This window comes from Neoarius graeffei, chromosome 28, assembly GCF_027579695.1.
Source record: "Neoarius graeffei isolate fNeoGra1 chromosome 28, fNeoGra1.pri, whole genome shotgun sequence".
Taxonomy (NCBI): domain Eukaryota; kingdom Metazoa; phylum Chordata; class Actinopteri; order Siluriformes; family Ariidae; genus Neoarius; species Neoarius graeffei.
In genome coordinates, this window is record NC_083596.1 from 34,642,000 (window position 1) to 34,660,249 (window position 18,250).

At 45.0% G+C, this 18,250-nt stretch overlaps 1 protein-coding gene across 1 annotated transcript in view; it reads right to left on the reverse strand.

The window, feature by feature from the left end:
* Window positions 1–18,250, reverse strand: part of lamc3 (laminin, gamma 3) — a 574,068-nt gene that overhangs the window by 299,810 nt on the left and 256,008 nt on the right. The gene's annotated exons all lie outside the window — the stretch shown is intronic.

An 18,250-nucleotide genomic window follows, 5' to 3' on the forward strand; every position in this document is an offset into this window, starting at 1 on the left:
CACCAACTGGTGGCTCTAAATTGACTGTAGGCGTGAATGGTTGTTTGTGTCTATGTGTTAGCCCTGTGATGACCTGGCGACTTGTCCAGGGTGTACCCTGCCTCTCAACAATAGTCAGCTGGGATAAGCTCCAGCTTGATGCGACCCTGTGGAACAGGATAAGCGGCTACAGATAATGGATGGATCCAATATTACTGTTAGGGTTTTGCTGGGATTTGAACCTGGTTCGCTGGTGTGATAATCCAGCAAACCCCCACTAGGCCACCAGGGGGATGACTCAAGTGCAGAGGTGTGAGGCGGAAGTAGAAAAGTATCAAAAAGTTTATTTACAAAATATATACAATCCAAGGAAAAAAAACAAAAAGAATAATCCAAAGCTCAGAAGACATACAAAAATAAAAATATCCCAAGGTTCAATGTCCAAAATCCAACTAAGAAAAGAAGAGGCAAAAACTCAAACGCTAAGAAAATTCAAAGGTCAAAACAAAATCCACAAAGTCCAAAAGAAAGCAACCAAACCAAGAATACTAAGACACAGGCAAGGTACATGGGACAGAGGGAACTAACACTAACAGCATAGCATAGGAAAAAGACTCTGTGACAAGGGAACAAACAGAGGGGTATTTATACACAAAACAATTAAGGAACAAGGTGGGGCAGGAAACAGGCAATCAAGACAAACACAAAAACACAGTGGCGGCTTCTAGAGGCCAAAACAAACATGACAAGATGGAAATAACAGTGGCCTCTAGAGGCCAAAACAGTCCCAGTCCTAACAGGACCCCCCCCCCCCCCCCCCAGGAGCGTCTCCTGACGTTCCCAGGGCGATCCAGATGGGCCGAATGGAAGTCCCGGCATAGTCCTTTATCTAGAATGTCCCGTGGGGGGACCCAACAGCGTTCCTCAGGGCCATAGCCCTCCCAATCAACTAGATATTGAAGCCCGCCGCGGACCCGGCAGGAGTCAAGCAGGTGATGCACGGTGAACACAGTCTGACCCTGGAAGATGCGGGGGGGGTGGGGGGTTCCTAGGGGCAGGGGCATACGTGGACGTCAGTACGGGCCGCAACAGAGAAACATGGAATGTGGGGTTGATCCTCAGAGTCCGGGGCAACTGGAGCCGGTAGGCGACAGGGTTCAACCTGCGCACCACCTTGAAGGGGCCAATGTAGCGAGGAGCAAGCTTGCGGTTCTCCACCCGCAGCAGAAGGTCCTTAGTGGACAGCCAAACCCACTGCCCAGGGCGGAAAGCGTGGGCAGGTCTTCTATGGTGGTTGGCCTGAGTCTGGTTGGTTCTGGAGGTCTGGATGAGGGTCTTCCTGACCTTGCTCCAGGTCTTGCGACAGCGTCTCACATATTGGTTGACCGAGGGCACCCCCGCGTCCTCCTCCTGGTCCGGGAACAGAGGTGGCTGGAACCCGAATTGGCACTGGAATGGCGACAGCTTGGTGGCCGATGACTGCAGGGTGTTGTGGGCGTACTCTGCCCATGGCAGCCAGGTGCTCCACGGTGTCGGGTTATTCATAGCCAGGCCTCGCAGGGTGGTTTCCAGGTCCTGGTTGAGCCTCTCTGTCTGGCCATTGGACTGTGGGTGAAACCCAGAGGAGAGGCTGGCAGTGGCTCCGATGACCTTGCAGAACCCGTGCCACACTCGGGAGGAGAACTGGGGCCCTCGGTCTGAGACGATGTCCTGCGGGAGACCAAAGACTCAGAAGACATGAGTGAATAATAGTTTAGCAGTTTCAAGAGCAGAAGGGAGCTTGCACAGTGGTAAAAAGCGGCAGGCCTTGGAGAATCTGTCAACTATGACCAATATGACAGTGTTACCTTGTGACTCAGGGAGACCCGTGATGAAGTCGACTGCCACGTGGGATCAGGGATGCCAGGGAATGGTCAGAGGATGCAGGAGACCCTGGGGACGCTGTCGCGGGTTCTTGGTTCTGGTGCAGACCTCACAGGACAGGACAAATGACCTTACTTCCTTCTCCATGTTAGGCCACCAGAAGCATCTTTTCAGGAAGTCCAGAGTCCTTCGAGCTCCCGGGTGGGCGGTGAGAGGGGAAGAGTGACCCCACTGGAGAACCTTGGCCCGGGCTTGATGTGGGACTTACAAGAGGCCTTGTGGCCCCGTCCCAGGACTGGGGTCCTGGCATTGGGCTCGTCGGACGGCCTCCTCAATACCCCAGTGGACAGGGGCCACAATCCGGGACACAGGGATAATAGGCCCGACTTCACTCTCCCTGTTAGTGGCAGAGAACAGCCTGGACAGTGCATCAGGTTTGGTGTTCTTGGAGCCGGGGCGGTACAAGAGGGTGAAGTCAAACTGACTGAAAAACAGGGCCCACCTAGCCTGTCGTGGGTTCAGTCTCTTGGCTTGCTGGAGGTACTCCAGGTTCTTGTGGTCCGTCCAAACCAGGAATGGATGTTGCGCTCCCTCCAGCCAGTGCCTCCACTCCTCAAGGGCCAGTTTGACTGCTAGCAGTTCTCGATCCCCCACATCGTACCGGGACTCTGCAGGACTCAGGCGGTGGGAGAAGTAAGTGCTGGGGTGCAGCGTTCCTTCCGAATGTTGAGAGAGCACCGCGCCGACACCACTGTCTGAGGTGTCCACCTCCACGATGAATGGTTGGGAGGTGTCCGGGAGGACCAGAATGGGTGCCATGCAGAAGCGGTGCTTGAGGTTTTTGAACGCCTTTTCCGCCTGAGAAGACCAGACATAAGATCCACCTGTCCCTTTGGTGAGGTCCGACATGGGTGATGCTACAGAACTAAAGTTCCTGATAAACTTGCGGTAGAAGTTAGCAAATCCTAAGAACCGCTGAACCTCTTTGACGGACTTGGGAGTGGGCCAGTCCCGGACGGTCAGGGTCTTGGCTGGGTCCATTTGGGGTTGGCCTGTCCATACAATAAAACCCAGAAAGGAGACCTCGGGAACATGAAATTCGCATTTCTGGGCCTTGGCGAACAGATTGTTCTGTAGCAGCCTCTGGAGAACCTGGCAGACATGGTGGCGGTGCTCCTGCACGGTCTTGGAAAAGATAAGGATGTTGTCGAGGTAGACAAAAATGTACAGGTTAATCATGTCCCTCAAGACGTCATTGATTAGGGCCTGAAAAACAGCTGGTGCGTTGGTGAGTCCGAAGGGCATCACCTGGTATTTGTAGTGCCCAGACGGGGTGTTAAAGGCAGTCTTCCACTCGTCTCCCTGTCGGATACAGATGAGGTGGTATGCGTTCCGTAGGTCCAACTTGGTGAAGACGGTGGCGCCTTGGAGCAAGTCGAATGCTGTGGACATCAGCGGAAGGGGATATCGGTTGCGCACACTGATCTTGTTCAGGCCCCTGTAGTCAATACATGGACGGAGCCCCCCATCCTTCTTGCCGACAAAGAAGAAGCCAGCACCAGCAGGTGAGGTGGGGGGTCGAATGAACCCAGAGACCAGGGCGTCTTTGAGGTATTCCTCCATGGCCTTGGGTTCTGGCTGAGAGAGGGAAAACAGTCTGCCACGAGGAGGGGTAGTCCCAGGGAGCAAGTCAATGGCACAGTCGTAGGCCCGGTGCGGAGGAAGAACGGCGGCCCTGCTCTTGCTGAATACCTCCTTCAAATCCCAGTACTCTGTGGGAACTTGAGATAGCTCGGTGAGATCAGGGGGCTCGGCAGGAGACACAGGAGAGCTAGAGAGCAGAAAAGAGGCATGGCATGCAGGGCCCCATTCCCCAACCTGGCTAGTAACCCAGTCTATATGAGGGTTGTGGCGGGTAAGCCAAGGAAGACCTAGAATAACTGGGAACTCAGGTGAAGGAATCAGGTGCAGGGATATTTCTTCCTTGTGACCTTGAGACTGGAGGAAAACTGGAGAAGTAACTTGGGTGACTCTTCCATCACCTAACGCTTGGCCATCGAGGGCAGACACAGACAGTGGGACTTCAAGAGGCGCAGTTGGGACATTGATGCTTTGGACGAAGTGGATATCCATAAAGTTTCCAGCCGCCCCTGAGTCTAACAAGGCTTGACAAGAGTGGACGGACTCACCCCAGGAGATGGAGACCAGGATGTAGACTCCTTGGCCAGGGAGTCCGGGAGAGAGGGTAGGCCCCGTCACAACCCTCCCTCGGCTGGATGGGGTGGTCCTTTTCCCAAGAGCTCGGGACATGATGCTCAGAAGTGACCAGGCTTGCCACAGTAGATGCAGCACTTGTCCCTCCTTCTGTGCTCCCTCTCGGCTATGGAGAGACGAGTACGGCCAACTTGCATGGGCTCTGGACAGTCACTGGAGGAGGTAGACAGGCTCCATGTAGAGGCAGTGAGGCCGGAGAGACTCAGGACTTGGCGGTGTTCTCTAATCCTGTTGTCCAGACGAATAACATGTGAGATCAGAGTTTTTAGGTCACTTGGGCATCCAATAGAGGCCAGGCCATCTTTGATGGGGTCAGACAAACCATGGTGAAAGGCTGAAACCAGGGCAGCCTCATTCCATCCGCTGACTGCTGCGAGCGTCCGGAACGATATGGCGTAGTCTGCGACGCTTCCTCCTTGCCGGATGGACATGAGCTTTCTGGCCGCGTCGGTACTGATGTCTGCCTGGTCGAAGACCCGAAGCATCTCTTCAGTAAACAGTTCAAAATCAGAGCACTCGGGTCCCCGTCTCTGCCAGATAGCTGTTGCCCAAGCTCGTGCCTTACCAGCTAACAAGGTTATCACAAAGGCGATCTTGCGGCGATCCATAGTGTAGGTGGTAGGCTGGAGCTCAAAGGTGAGTTGGCACAGGGTAAGGAACTCCTGGCACTCACCGTGCTTGCCGTCATACCTCTGTGGTGCAGGAAGGCTGGGTTCGCGAGGTGAAGGAGACAGTGTGGTGGGAGGCACTGGAGCAGGAACAGGAGCTGGATCAGGATGAGGAGATGCAGGCAGAGGTGTCAGTTTTCCCAATTTGCTGGGGCAGTACCTCGTGGCGAGCAAGGGCCTCACGTTGGCTGGTGAGCATTCGTCCATGAGCGTCCATGGTCGCTCTGAAGTGTGTCAAAGCTGCCATAATTCCCTGAAGGTTGGCCAGGTAGACAGTTGAAGCAGCCTCTGCTGAGTCGGTCATGACGGAGTCTGTCTGTTAGGGTTTTGCTGGGATTCGAACCTGGTTCGCTGGTGTGATAATCCAGCAAACCCCCACTAGGCCACCAGGGGGATGACTCAAGTGCAGAGGCGTGAGGCGGAAGTAAAAAAGTATCAAAAGGTTTATTTACAAAATATATACAATCCAAGGGAAAAAACAAAAATAATAATCCAAAGCTCAGAAGATATACAAAAATAAAAATATCCCAAGGTTCAATGTCCAAAATCCAACTAAGAAAAGAAGAGGCAAAAACTCAAACGCTAAGAAGATTCAAAGGTCAAAACAAAATCCACAAAGTCCAAAAGAAAGCAACAAAACCAAGAATACTAAGACACAGGCAAGGTACATGGGACAGAGGGAACTAGCACTAACAGCATAGCATAGGAAAAAGACTCCATGACGAGGGAACAAACAGAGGGGTATTTATACACAAAACAATTAAGGAACAAGGTGGGGCAGGAAACAGGCAATCAAGACAAACACAAAAACACAGTGGTGGCCTCTAGAGGCCAAAACAAACATGACAAGATGGAAATAACAGCGGCCTCTAGAGGTCAAAACAGTCCCAGTCCTAACAATTACATATCTGTGAGTGGCAAAAGTATGTGAACCTTTGCTTTCAGTATCTGGTGTGACCCCCTTGTGCAGCAATAACTGCAACTAAACGTTTCCGGTAACTGTTGATCAGTCCTGCACACAGGCTTGGAAGAATTTTAGCCAATTCCTCCATATAGAACAGCTTCAAGTCTGGGATGTTGGTGGGTTTCCTCACATGAACTGCTCGCTTCAGGTCCTTCCACAACATTTCCATTGGATTAAGGTCAGGACTTTGACTTGGCCATTCCAAACCATTAACTTTATTCTTCTTTAACCATTCATTGGGAGAATGACTTGTGTGCTTAGGTTCATTGTCTTGTTGAGATTCAGTTCATGGACAGATGTCCTGAAATTTTCCATTAGAATTTGCTGGTATAATTCAGAATTCATTGTTCTATCAATGATGGCAAGCCGTCCTGACCCACATGCAGCAAAACAGGTCCAAACCATGATACTACCACCACCATGTTTCACAGATGGGATAAGGTTCTTGTGCTGGAATGCAGTGTTCTGCTTTCAGCAAATATAACGCTTCTCATGTAAACCAAAAAAGTTGTATTTTGGTCTCATCCATCCACAAAACATTTTTCCAATAGCCTTCTGGCTATTTCTGGCTTTCTACGTGATCTTTAGCAAACTGCAGATGAGCAGCAATGTTCTTTTTGGTGAGCAGTGGCTTTCTCCTTGCAACCCTGCCATGCACACCATTGTTGTTCAGTGTTCTCCTGATGGTGGACTCATGAGCATTAACATTAGCCAATGTGAGAGAGGCCTTCACTGGCTTAGAATTTACCCTGGGGTCCTTTGTGACCTCGCCTTGCTCTTGGAGTGATCTTTGTTGGTCGACCACTCCTGGGGAAGGTAACAATGGTCCTGAATTTCCTCCATTTGTACACAATCTGTCTGACTGTGGATTGGTGGAGTCCAAACTCTTTAGAGATGGTTTTGTAACCTTTTCCAACCAGATGAGCATCAACAACACTTTTTTCTGAGGTCCACAGAAATCTCCTTTATTCGTGCCATGATTCACTTCCACAAACATGTGTTGTGAAGATCAGACTTTGATAAGGTCCCTGTTCTTTAAATAAAACAGGGTGCTCACTCACACCTGATTGTCATCCCATTGATTGAAAACACCTTACTCTAATTTCACCTTCAAATTATCTGCTAATCCTAGAGGTTCACATACTTTTGCCACTCACAAATATTGGATCATTTTTCTCAATAAATAAATGACCAAGTATACTATTTTCATCTCATTTGTTTAACTGGGTTCTCCTTATCTACTTTTAGGACTTGTGTGAAAATCTGATGATGTTTTAGGTCATATTTATGCAGAAATATAGAAAATTCTAAAGGGTTCACAAATTTTCAAGCACCACTGAAAATAAGGCAAAATAATTGCCAAATAAAAAACAAAATGAGACAAAAGAGACAAATAATGGGGAAAAAAGTGAAAAAGCAATTGGGACTGAATGCTTCATGTCAAACAGCTCTTCATGTCAATCTCACCGTCTTTCACACAAATGCACACAAATCTGCAGGTTCCTGCACTATGAGTTCACATTTGTGCAAATGCAAATGATTCAATCCCCACCATCCAATCACAATCCTTAAAAACAACAACAACAACAACAACAAAAACCCTCCAGCTTAATATGCATCAGCTACCTTGGAGAGCATTATGGGAAATTACCCATTTTATTCTAAATATGACTTTCTCCATTTCATCTGCAACAACTATAGGATTGTCAATCCCCCATGTGCTCTGATGTCTGTGCCTGCATTTGAAGAAAAATCATTCTCTATTACATTGTGGAAGGGTTCATGATCACTTTGCATAACTACTCATTAAATCATAACAAGAAACCTTGGTGTATTTTAGGTTCACAAGCAACTAATGCATTACTAAAACAGCTGTCGAAGGAGGTTTAATCGTAGAATATTGATATTAAATAGAAAGTCTGTGTTCTAGTACCAATTTTAACATTCTGTCTTTACTTACTACAAGGAATCTCCTTCACCATCCTGAGGTTTTTTTATTTTATTTATTTATTTATTTATTTTAGTGTAACTTATTAGCAACTTATTAGCAACTAGAAATTTTGTTTGAAGTAAATATGGCTGTCTACTTATGGAGCAGATCTTGTAACATACAGTAATGTGCAGTAGGGAAGGCTGGATATAAGTGCATAAAATTGAAATGCTATTTATTATACAGGGGCCAGGAAGTGTGGTCATGAAACATAGCTGGGGTCAAGGTCCATAGTTCAAATAAACAGCCATGGGACAAATACTATGAGGAACATGAGCTGAAAGTCACGAAACTATGAATGAAAAACAATGATTCTTTGCAATAAAGGACAGAAACAAAGGGTATACAAACTAATCAAATGTTTAACATAGAAACAATGAACACATTAGGGTAATCAACCAGTAACAGGAGAGGGGTGAGACGAGAACATAAAGAAATGTATATGGCAAAACAAACAGAAACAGATGTCTTGAAGTCTGAAGCAAAACAAACAGAAGAATCGATCGCAGTTTTGTTAAAACAACAAATGAATAATCCAATCTGCTGATCATATGGCGGCAGCAGCATAAAATCATGGAGATACAGGCCAAGAGCAATCTTTTAAATGTTCATGTCAAACATCAGAATGTGTTAAAGAAAAGAAAAAAAGTGGGCCCAGTGACTTTTGCCACGGAATGTTTGCTGGTGCAAGAGAGGGTGGTTTAAGTATTTCAGAAAATGCTGATCTCCTTCATGCATGAAGAGTCTCTAGCCATTTGAAACCCAAAAATAGAAAAAAAAAGATTTTTTTTCACCTGTCAGATATTGTTGAAGGAGGCCCCTGATGCAGAAATTGAAGGGCTTTTAATTTTTTTTTTACATTTTAGTCAGTTTTACTGAAATGTTCTAATAATTCAACGTTGGGCTTAGTTGAAAGCAGAATTTCTGTATTTGCACTCACGCTGTCAGAACAAATATATTGAACATCTAAGGGTTTGTTTGCAGTGTGGATTGCTTACAAAGCACTATACCAGTAAATATCATGAATAATAACTGCATAACAGTAATATGTTTATGAATCATAATTTTTTTAATAAAAAAAACAAAATGAAAACTTTCCACAAAACTGAATGAAAACTTTGTTTTCAAGAACCAGGGTCCAGTGTTCTGTCTGGCCTAATGTGCTCTCTAGTTAACATACTAAAAGGAGACCACTTACAGTACATCCCCACATTACAGAACATTCACACCTGTCCCTTAAACATACGTGCAACCCCCCCTCCCAGACCACTTACATCCCCACAGCCCAGAGCATTCATACCTGTCCTTGAACCCATGCAAAAATTATCCTCCAAAACATTCCACAACCAGTGTCTCCTTTTAGATATGTGAGCAAACAAACAAAGCCCAGAAAAACAGTTAACTATATTTTTTTTTACTGAAAAAATATAGGGACAGTTTCAAATACTGCTACTGAAAGAACCTGAAATACCACATCAAGAAATAATTTGTTCATTCAGAATTACTCAAATCTGGTCTAAACTCAAAATAATAATGGATAAAACACATTTAGAAATTGCGAATCATCAAATAATCAAATACATTATACAGTGGTGCTTGAAAGGCGTGTAATAGTTATGTGAACTCTTTAGAATTTTCTATATTTCTGCATAAATATGAACTAAAACATCATCAGATTTTCACACAAGTCCTAAAAGTAGATAAAGAGAACCCAGTCAAACAAATGTGACAAAAATATTATACTTGGTCATTTATTTATTGAGGAAAATGATCCAATATTACGGGTGGCATGGTGGTGTAGTGGTTAGCACTATCATCTCACAGCAAGAAGGTCCTGGGTTTGAGCCCAGCAGCTGGCGAGGGCCTTTCTGTGTGGAGTTTACATGTTCTCCCCATGTCTGCGTCGGTTTCCTCCAGGTGCTCTGGTTTGTTGCCCAAATGAGGATGGGTTCGCTTTTGAGTCTGGTTCCTCTCAAGGCTTTTTCCTCATGTTGTCTGAGGGAGTTTTTCCTTGCCACCATTGCCACAGGCTTGCTCATTGGGGATAGATTAGGGATAAAATTAGCTCATGTTTTAAGTTGTTCAAATTCTGTAAAGCTGCTTTGCGACAATGTTTATTGTTAAAAGCGCTATACAAATGAACTTGACTTAACTTGACTTTCCCCCACAGTCCAAAGACAAGGAGGTTAGGTTAATTGGCGGCTCTAGATTGACCGTAAGTGTGAATGTGAGTGTGAATGGTTGTTTGTCTCTGTGTCAGCCCTGTGATAAACTGGCAACTTGTCCAGGGTGTACCCCGCCTCTCGCCCATAGTCAGCTGGGATAGGCTCCAGCTTGCCTGCGACCCTGTAGAACAGAATAAGTGGCTACAGATAATGGATGGATCCAATATTACATATCTGTGAGTGGCAAAAGTATGTGAACCTCTAGGATTAGCAGTTAATTTGAAGGTGAAATTAGAGTCAGGTATTTTCAATCAATGGGATGACAAATCAGGTGTGAGTGGGCACCATGTTTTATTTAAAGAACAGGGATCTATCAAAGTCTGATCTTCACAACACATGTCTGTGGAAGTGTATCATGGCATGAACAAAGGAGATTTCTGAGGATCTCAGAAAAAAGCGTTGATGTTCATCAGGCTGGAAAAGATTACAAAGCCACCTCTAAAGAGTTTGGACTCCACCAATCCACAGTCAGACAGATTGTGTACAAATGGAGGGAATTCAAGACCATTGTTACCCTCCCCAGGAGTGGTCGACCAACAAAGATCACTCCAGGAGCAAGGCATGTAATAGTCACTGAGGTCACAAAAGACCCCAGGTAACTTCTAAGCAACTGAAGGCCTCTCTCACATTGGCTAATGTTAATGTTCATGAGTCCACCATCAGGAAAACACTGAACAACAATGGTGTGCATGGCAGGGTTGCAAGGAGAAAGCCACTGCTCTCCAAAAAGAACCTTGCTGCTCATCTGCAGTTTGCTAAAGATCATGTGGACAGGCCAGAAGGCTATTGGAAAAATGTATTGTGGATAGATGGGACCAAAATACAACTTTTTGGTTTAAATGAGAAGCGTTATGTTTGGAGAAAGGAAAACACTGCATTCCAGCATAAGAACCGTATCCCATCTATGAAACATGGTGGTGGTTATATCATGGTTTGGGCCTGTTTTGCTGCATCTGGGCCAGGATGGCTTGCCATCATTGATGGAACAATGAATTCTGAATTATACCAGCAAATTCAAAAGGAAAATGTCAGGGCATCTGTCCATGAACTGAATCTCAAGAGAAGGTGGGTCATGCAGCAAGACAACGACCCTAAGCACACAAATCGTTCTACCAAAGAATGGTTAAAGAAGAATAAAGTTAATGTTTTGGAATGGCCAAGTCAAAGTCCTGACCTTAATCCAATCAAAATGTTGTGGAAGGACCTGAAGCGAGCAGTTCATGCGAGGAAACCCACCAACATCCCAGAGTTGAAGCTGTTCTGTATGGAGGAATGGGCTAAAATTCCTCCAAGCTGGTGTGCAGGACTGATCAACAGTTATCAGAAATGTTTAGTTGCAATTATTGCTGCGCAAGGGGGTCACACCAGATACTGAAAGCAAAGGTTCACATACTTTTGCCACTCACAAATATGTAATATTGGATCATTTTAATCAATAAATAAATGACCAAGTATAATATTTTTATCTAATTTGTTTAACTGGGTTCTTTTTATCTACTTTTAGGACTTGTGTGGAAATCTGATGATGTTTTAGGCCATATTTATGCAGAAATATAGAAAATTCTAAAGGGTTCACAAACTTTCAAGCACCACTGTACAGTGGGGCAAAAAAGTATTTAGTCAGTCACCAATTGTGCAAGTTCTCCCACTTAAAAAGATGAGAGAGGCCTGTAATTTTCATCATAGGTATACCTCAACTATGAGACACAAAATGAGAAAAAAAAAAATCCAGAAAATCACATTGTCTGATTTTTAAATAATTTATTTGCAAATTATGGTGGAAAATAAGTATTTGGTCAATAACAAAAGTTCATCTCAATACTTTGTTATATACTCTTTGTTGGCAATGACAGAGGTCAAACGTTTTCTGTAAGTCTTCACAAGGTTTTCACACACTGTTGCTGGTATTTTGGCCCATTCCTCCACGCAGATCTCTTCTAGAGCAGTGATGTTTTGGGGCTGTCGCTGGGCAACATGGACTTTCAACTCCCTCCAAAGATTTTCTATGGGGTTGAGATCTGGAGACTGGCTAGGCCACTCCAGGACCTTGAAATGCTTCTTACAAAGCCACTCCTTCATTGCCCGGGCGGTGTGTTTGGGATCACTGTCATGCTGAAAGAACCAGCCATGTTTCATCTTCAATGCCCTTGCTGATGGAAGGAGGTTTTCACGCAAAATCTCACAATACATGGCCCCATTCATTCTTTCCTTTACACGGATCAGTCGTCCTGGTCCCTTTGCAGAAAAACAGCCCCAAAGCATGATGTTTCCACCCCCATGCTTCACAGTAGGTATGGTGTTCTTTGGATGCAACTCAGCATTCTTTCTCCTCCAAACACGACAAGTTGAGTTTTTACCAAAAAGTTATATTTTGGTTTCATCTGACCATATGACATTCTCCCAGTCCTCTTCTGGATCATCCAAATGCTCTCTAGCAAACTTCAGACGGACCTGGACATGTGCTGGCTTAAGCAGGGGGACACATCTGGCACTGCAGGATTTGAGTCCCTGGCGGTGCAGTGTGTTACTGATGGTAGCCTTTGTTACTTTGGTCCCAGCTCTCTGCAGGTCATTCACTAGGTCCCCCCGTGTGGTTCTGGGATTTTTGCTCACCGTTCTTATGATCATTTTGACCCCACAGGGTGAGATCTTGCGTGGAGCCCCAATAATCTCGAGGGAGATTATTAGTGGTCTTGTATGTCTTCCATTTTCTAATAATTGCTCCCACCAGGGGCGGTCCTGGGGGCGGTCCGACCGGGCAGCCGCCCGGGGCAGCATCGCGCGGGGGGGGCGGCACGAGCGTGGGCGCGAAAAAAAAAGCGGTCCCAAAAAAAAAAGGTCCCCCAAAAAAACCCCCCGAAAAAAAAGACGGGCGTGGAGGGGTGAACATTTTGGATGGGGAAGCCCAATACCAAAGTTGCGCAGGTGACGTCATCAGTGTGTGTGCTTGTCGTAGCCCCATAATATGCACAATCCCACCAGTGGAACGTTGTACTAGTCATCAAAAAGACTTTACTACCATAGTACTACACTACTATGACATTACACAGAGTCTTAAATAATACATTATGACTTGATCATTGCCATTCTGGTAACAGCAAATTTATAATGGGCCGTGTCCGCAACATACAACACACGATGAGAAATGTTTAAACAACCATGTAAAGCTGTTAACATTCTGTTGGGTAATACAGAGCCCAATGCGGGGTGGCACGAGCGCAGGCACGAAAAAAAAAACGGTTCCAAAAAAAAAAAGGTCCCCCCCAAAAAAAACCCCGAAAAAAAAAAAAACAAGACGGGCGGGCGGGGGGGCGCCAGCAGGGGGTTTTGCCCGGGGAGTAAATCACTCTAGGATCGCCACTGGCTCCCACAGTTGATTTCTTCACACCAAGCTGCTTACCTATTGGAGAGTCAGTCTTCCCAGCCTGGTGCAGGTCTACAATTTTGTTTCTGGTGTCCTTTGACAGCTCCTTGGTCTTGGCCATAGTGGAGTTTGGAGTGTGACTGTTTGAGGCTGTGGACAGGTGTCTTTTATACTGATAACGAGTTCAAACAGGTGCCATTAATACAGGTAACGAGTGGAGGACAGAGGAGCCTCTTAAAGAAGACGTTACAGGCCTGTGAGAGCCAGAAATCTTGCTTGTTTGTAGGTGACCAAATACTTATTTTACCAAGGAATTTACCAATTAATTCATTAAAAATCCTACAATGTGATTTCCTGGATTCTTTCCCCCCATTCTGTCTCTCATAGTTGAAGTGTTCCTATGATGAAAATTACAGGCCTCTCTCATCTTTTTAAGTGGGAGAACTTGCACAATTGGTGGCTGACTAAATACTTTTTTGTCCCACTGTATGTCTTCTGACATAGTTATTAAAAATATGAGAAGCTTCTCATTGCCTCAGTTAGGGTTAAAAGAATTGTTGCCAGCTGAAACATATTAATAACTGGAATAATTATCCAGTGAAAGGCTCTTAAGCATTTGCTTATTTAAATCCAAACAGTGACTTTTTTTTGGCCAGGCAGTGTATAATACTTGGCGCCTAGCATACTTTTCTTCAAATATACTATCTATTAGCATTACAGCAGAAACATCCATCCATCCATTATCTGTAGCCGCTTATCCTGTTCTACAGGGTTGCAGGCAAGCTGGAGCCTATCCCAGCTGACTATGGGCGAGAGGCAGGGTACACCCTGGATAAGTCACTAGGTCATTGCATGGTTGACACAGAGACAAACAACCATTCACACTCACATTCACACCTATGGTCAAAGAGCCACCAATTAATCTAACCTGCATGTCTTTGGACTGTGGGGGAAACTGGAGCGCCTTGAGAAAACCCACACAGACATGGTGAGAACATGCAAACTCCACACAGAAAGGCCCTCGCCGGCCACTGGGCTCGAACCCAGGACCTTCTTGCTGTGAGACGACAGTGCTACACCACCGTGCCGCCCAGCAGTAACATCATTTTGGTAAAAATTTGTTAGCATATTTCTAAGAACTTAACATTTGTTAGACCTTTGTTGAGATCTTGAAATTCAAGGGGATTCATATGGACTATTACTGGTGGTAATGGGATGCTTTGGGATGGGCCCAGGTTGGGAAATATTGACTTATTACAGAGTCCTAAAGTATGACAGAAAGTCAACAAAGGTTCATTAAAACAATAATGAAGTGTAGCATTGTGTCAACATTCTAGCATGTGGATATTATTTAGTAGTGTGAGGAAAATTACAGTGTGATGACAACACACATGGAGCCATATATTTTAAGAACATTTATAATGAGTAATGAATGTGATTTGACACAATTTTAGTTCAATACAATATAATGTTTTTGATTCAGGAATGGCATCCAGACTATAACATTTATGGCATCCAGGTGAGAAACAAATAACTATATATATTATTTCACTGAAATTGGCAAATAAAATAAGCATTCTTTTATATTTATTTTGTCTATATTTGATTCAAGCCTTGAACACACTTTCTTTCTTCTTTCACATTATCTATGTCTTTCATTAACAATAATTCAACTCTGGTTCTGGTTTGATCTTAAATTTAGCTCACACACTGGGGATTAAAGAAAAAAAAATCTATATAATTAATTTATTTGCTGGTCATGAAAAACAGAGGTATATGGCAGTTACCATAAGCCTACCATATAATGTAAAGAATACACCAACTGCTCCTTTGTCACCTTCACTGTCATTTAGCAGTGCATTAGTTAACCAAAGTGAAATTCCTCATTTTATTTGGAAGAACAACTGCCACTTGGAAGAAGCCATCTGTCAGACATACGGTATAATACAAGCCAATTAAAACAACATATGGCTAATAGAATGGCTAATTAAAATAATAAACATGCCACGTATTTTCTGCCTTGTGTGTTTATCAGGCAGTAATGGCTTCTTTATGCAAAAAACAACAACATGTTTTTCATTGGGAGTATCAAATCATGATTTGTGTTCAATAATTCATAGGTGACTATGCTGGGAATGAATAGGAAAGAATGTACACTACTATGTTAGCAACTCTATTAATACTAGTCATTAGTAGTAGTTACTACTAATGAATACTGAGTAATTACTCAGTGAATAATAGTAAAGTAATTGATAGATCATTATGAGTCTTATGTATCTCCTGGAGTACGACTAGCTAACTAGAAATTAATAATGAGTTATCATGTGTTTCATTTTAAAATACTGTTCCGGATCATTGTTAACTCCTACAGAAGGAGAGAGCAACACTTCAGTAATTATCTCATGGATATAAATTACTTAGAAGTGACAGTAGTGAATAACTATTTCTAATTATTGCACATCAATAACCCTGATTGTCCATTATGCAGTGTGAAAAAAATGCTATAAGTGTGCATAACTAAAGGACATTGCTGGGTTATCTACAACCCCGATTCCAAAAAAGTTGGGACAAAGTACAAATTGTAAATAAAAACAGAATGCAATAATTTGCAAATCTCAAAAACTGATATTGTATTCACAATAGAACATAGACAACATATCAAATGTTGAAAGAGAGACATTTTGAAATTTCATGCCAAAAATTGGCTCATTTGAAATTTCATGACAGCAACGTATCTCAAAAACGTTGGGACAGGGGCAATAAGAGGCTGGAAAAGTTAAAGGTACAAAAAAGGAACAGCTGGAGGACCAAATTGCAACTCATTAGGTCAATTGGCAATAAGTCATTAACATGACTGGGTATAAAAAGAGCATCTTGGAGTGGCAGCAGCTCTCAGAAGTAAAGATGGGAAGAGGATCACCAATCCCCCTAATTCTGCGCCGACAAATAGTGGAGCAATATCAGAAAGGAGTGAGTTTGACAGTGTAAAATTTTAAAGAGTTTGAACATATCATCATCTACAGTGCATAATATCATCAAAAGATTCAGAGAATCTGGAAGAATCTCTGTGCATAAGGGTCAAGGCCGGAAAACCATACTGGGTGCCCGTCATCTTTGGGCCCTTAGATGGCGCTGCATCACATACAGGCATGCTTCTGTATTGGAAATCACAAAATGGGCTCAGGAATATTTCCAGAGAACATTATCTGTGAACACAATTCATCGTGCCATCTGCCGTTGCCAGCTAAAACTCTATAGTTCAAAGAAGAAGCCATATCTAAACATGATCCAGAAGCGCAGACGTCTTCTCTTGGCCAAGGCTCATTTCAAATGGACTGTGGCAAAGTGGAAAACTGTTCTGTGGTCAGATGAATCAAAATTTGAAGTTCTTTATGGAAATCAGGGACACTGTGTCATTCGGACTAAAGAGGAGAAGGACAACCCAAGTTGTTATCAGCGCTCAGTTCAGAAGCCTGCATCTCTGATGGTATGGGGTTGCATTAGTGCGTGTGGCATGGGCAGCTTACACATCTGGAAAGACACCATCAATGCTGAAAGGTATATCCAGGTTCTAGAGCAACATATGTTCCCATCCAGGCGACGTCTCTTTCAGGGAAGACCTTGCATTTTCCAACATGACAATGCCAAACCACATACTACATCAATTACAGCATCATGGCTGTGTAGAAGAAGGGTCCGGGTACTGAACTGGCCAGCCTGCAGTCCAGATCTTTCACCCATAGAAAACATTTGGCGCATCATAAAATGGAAGATACGACAAAAAAGACCTAAGACAGTTGAGCAACTAGAATCCTCCATTAGACAAGAATGGGTTAACATTCCTTTTATCCATAAGAGGTTTCACCAAAACCCCTTATGGATAACAATCGATCAAGGACCGTGACATCACCCGGTATGGCGCAGCCGGGGCCCCACCCTGGAGCCAGGCCCAGGGTTGGGGCTCGTATGCGAGCGCTTGGTGGCCAGGCCTTTGCCCATGGGGCCCGGCCGGGCTCAGTCTGAAGCAGTAACGTGGGCCCAACCTCCTGTGGGTTCACCACCCACAGAGGTAGCCGTAAGGGATTGGTGCAGTGTGGATTGGGCGGCAGTCGAAGGCAGGGGCCTCGACGACCTGATCCCCAAACACAGCAGCTAGCTGTTGGGACATGGAATGTCACTTCGCTGGGGGGTAAAGAGCCCGAGCTTGTGCGGGAGGTTGAGAGGTACCGGCTAGAGATAGTTGGGCTCACCTCCACGCACAGCTTGGGCTCTGGAACCCAGCTCCTCAAGAAGGGCTGGACTCTCCAATTCTCTGGAGTCGCCCATGGTGAACTGCGGCGGGCTGGTGTGGGCTTGCTTATAGCTACCCAGCTCAGCCGCCATGTGTTGGAGTTTACCCCAGTGAACGAGAGGGTCACCTCTCTGCGCCTTCGGATCTGGGAGAGGGCTCTTGCTGTTGTTTGTGCCTACGGGCCGAATAGCAGTATAGAGTATCCGGCCTTCTTGGAGTCCCTAGGAGGGGTACTGACAGGTGCTCAGACTGGGGACTCCATTGTTCTACTGGGGGACTTCAACGCTCACATGGGCGATGACAGTGATACCTGGAGGGACATGATTGGGAGGAATGGCCTCCCTGATCTGAACCCAAGTGGTGTTTTGTTATTGGACTTCTGTGCTAGTCACGGTTTGTCCATAACGAACACCATGTTCAAGCAAAGGGGTGTCCATAAGTGCACGTGGCACCAGGACACCTTAGGTCGGAGGTCGATGATTGATTTTGTTGTCATTTCATCGGATCTCCGGCCCTATGTCTTGGACACTCGGGTGAAGAGAGGGGCTGAGCTGTCAACTGATCACCACCTGGTGGTGAGTCGGATCCGCTGGCAGAGGAGGAAGACGGACAGACCTGGCAGGCCCAAACGT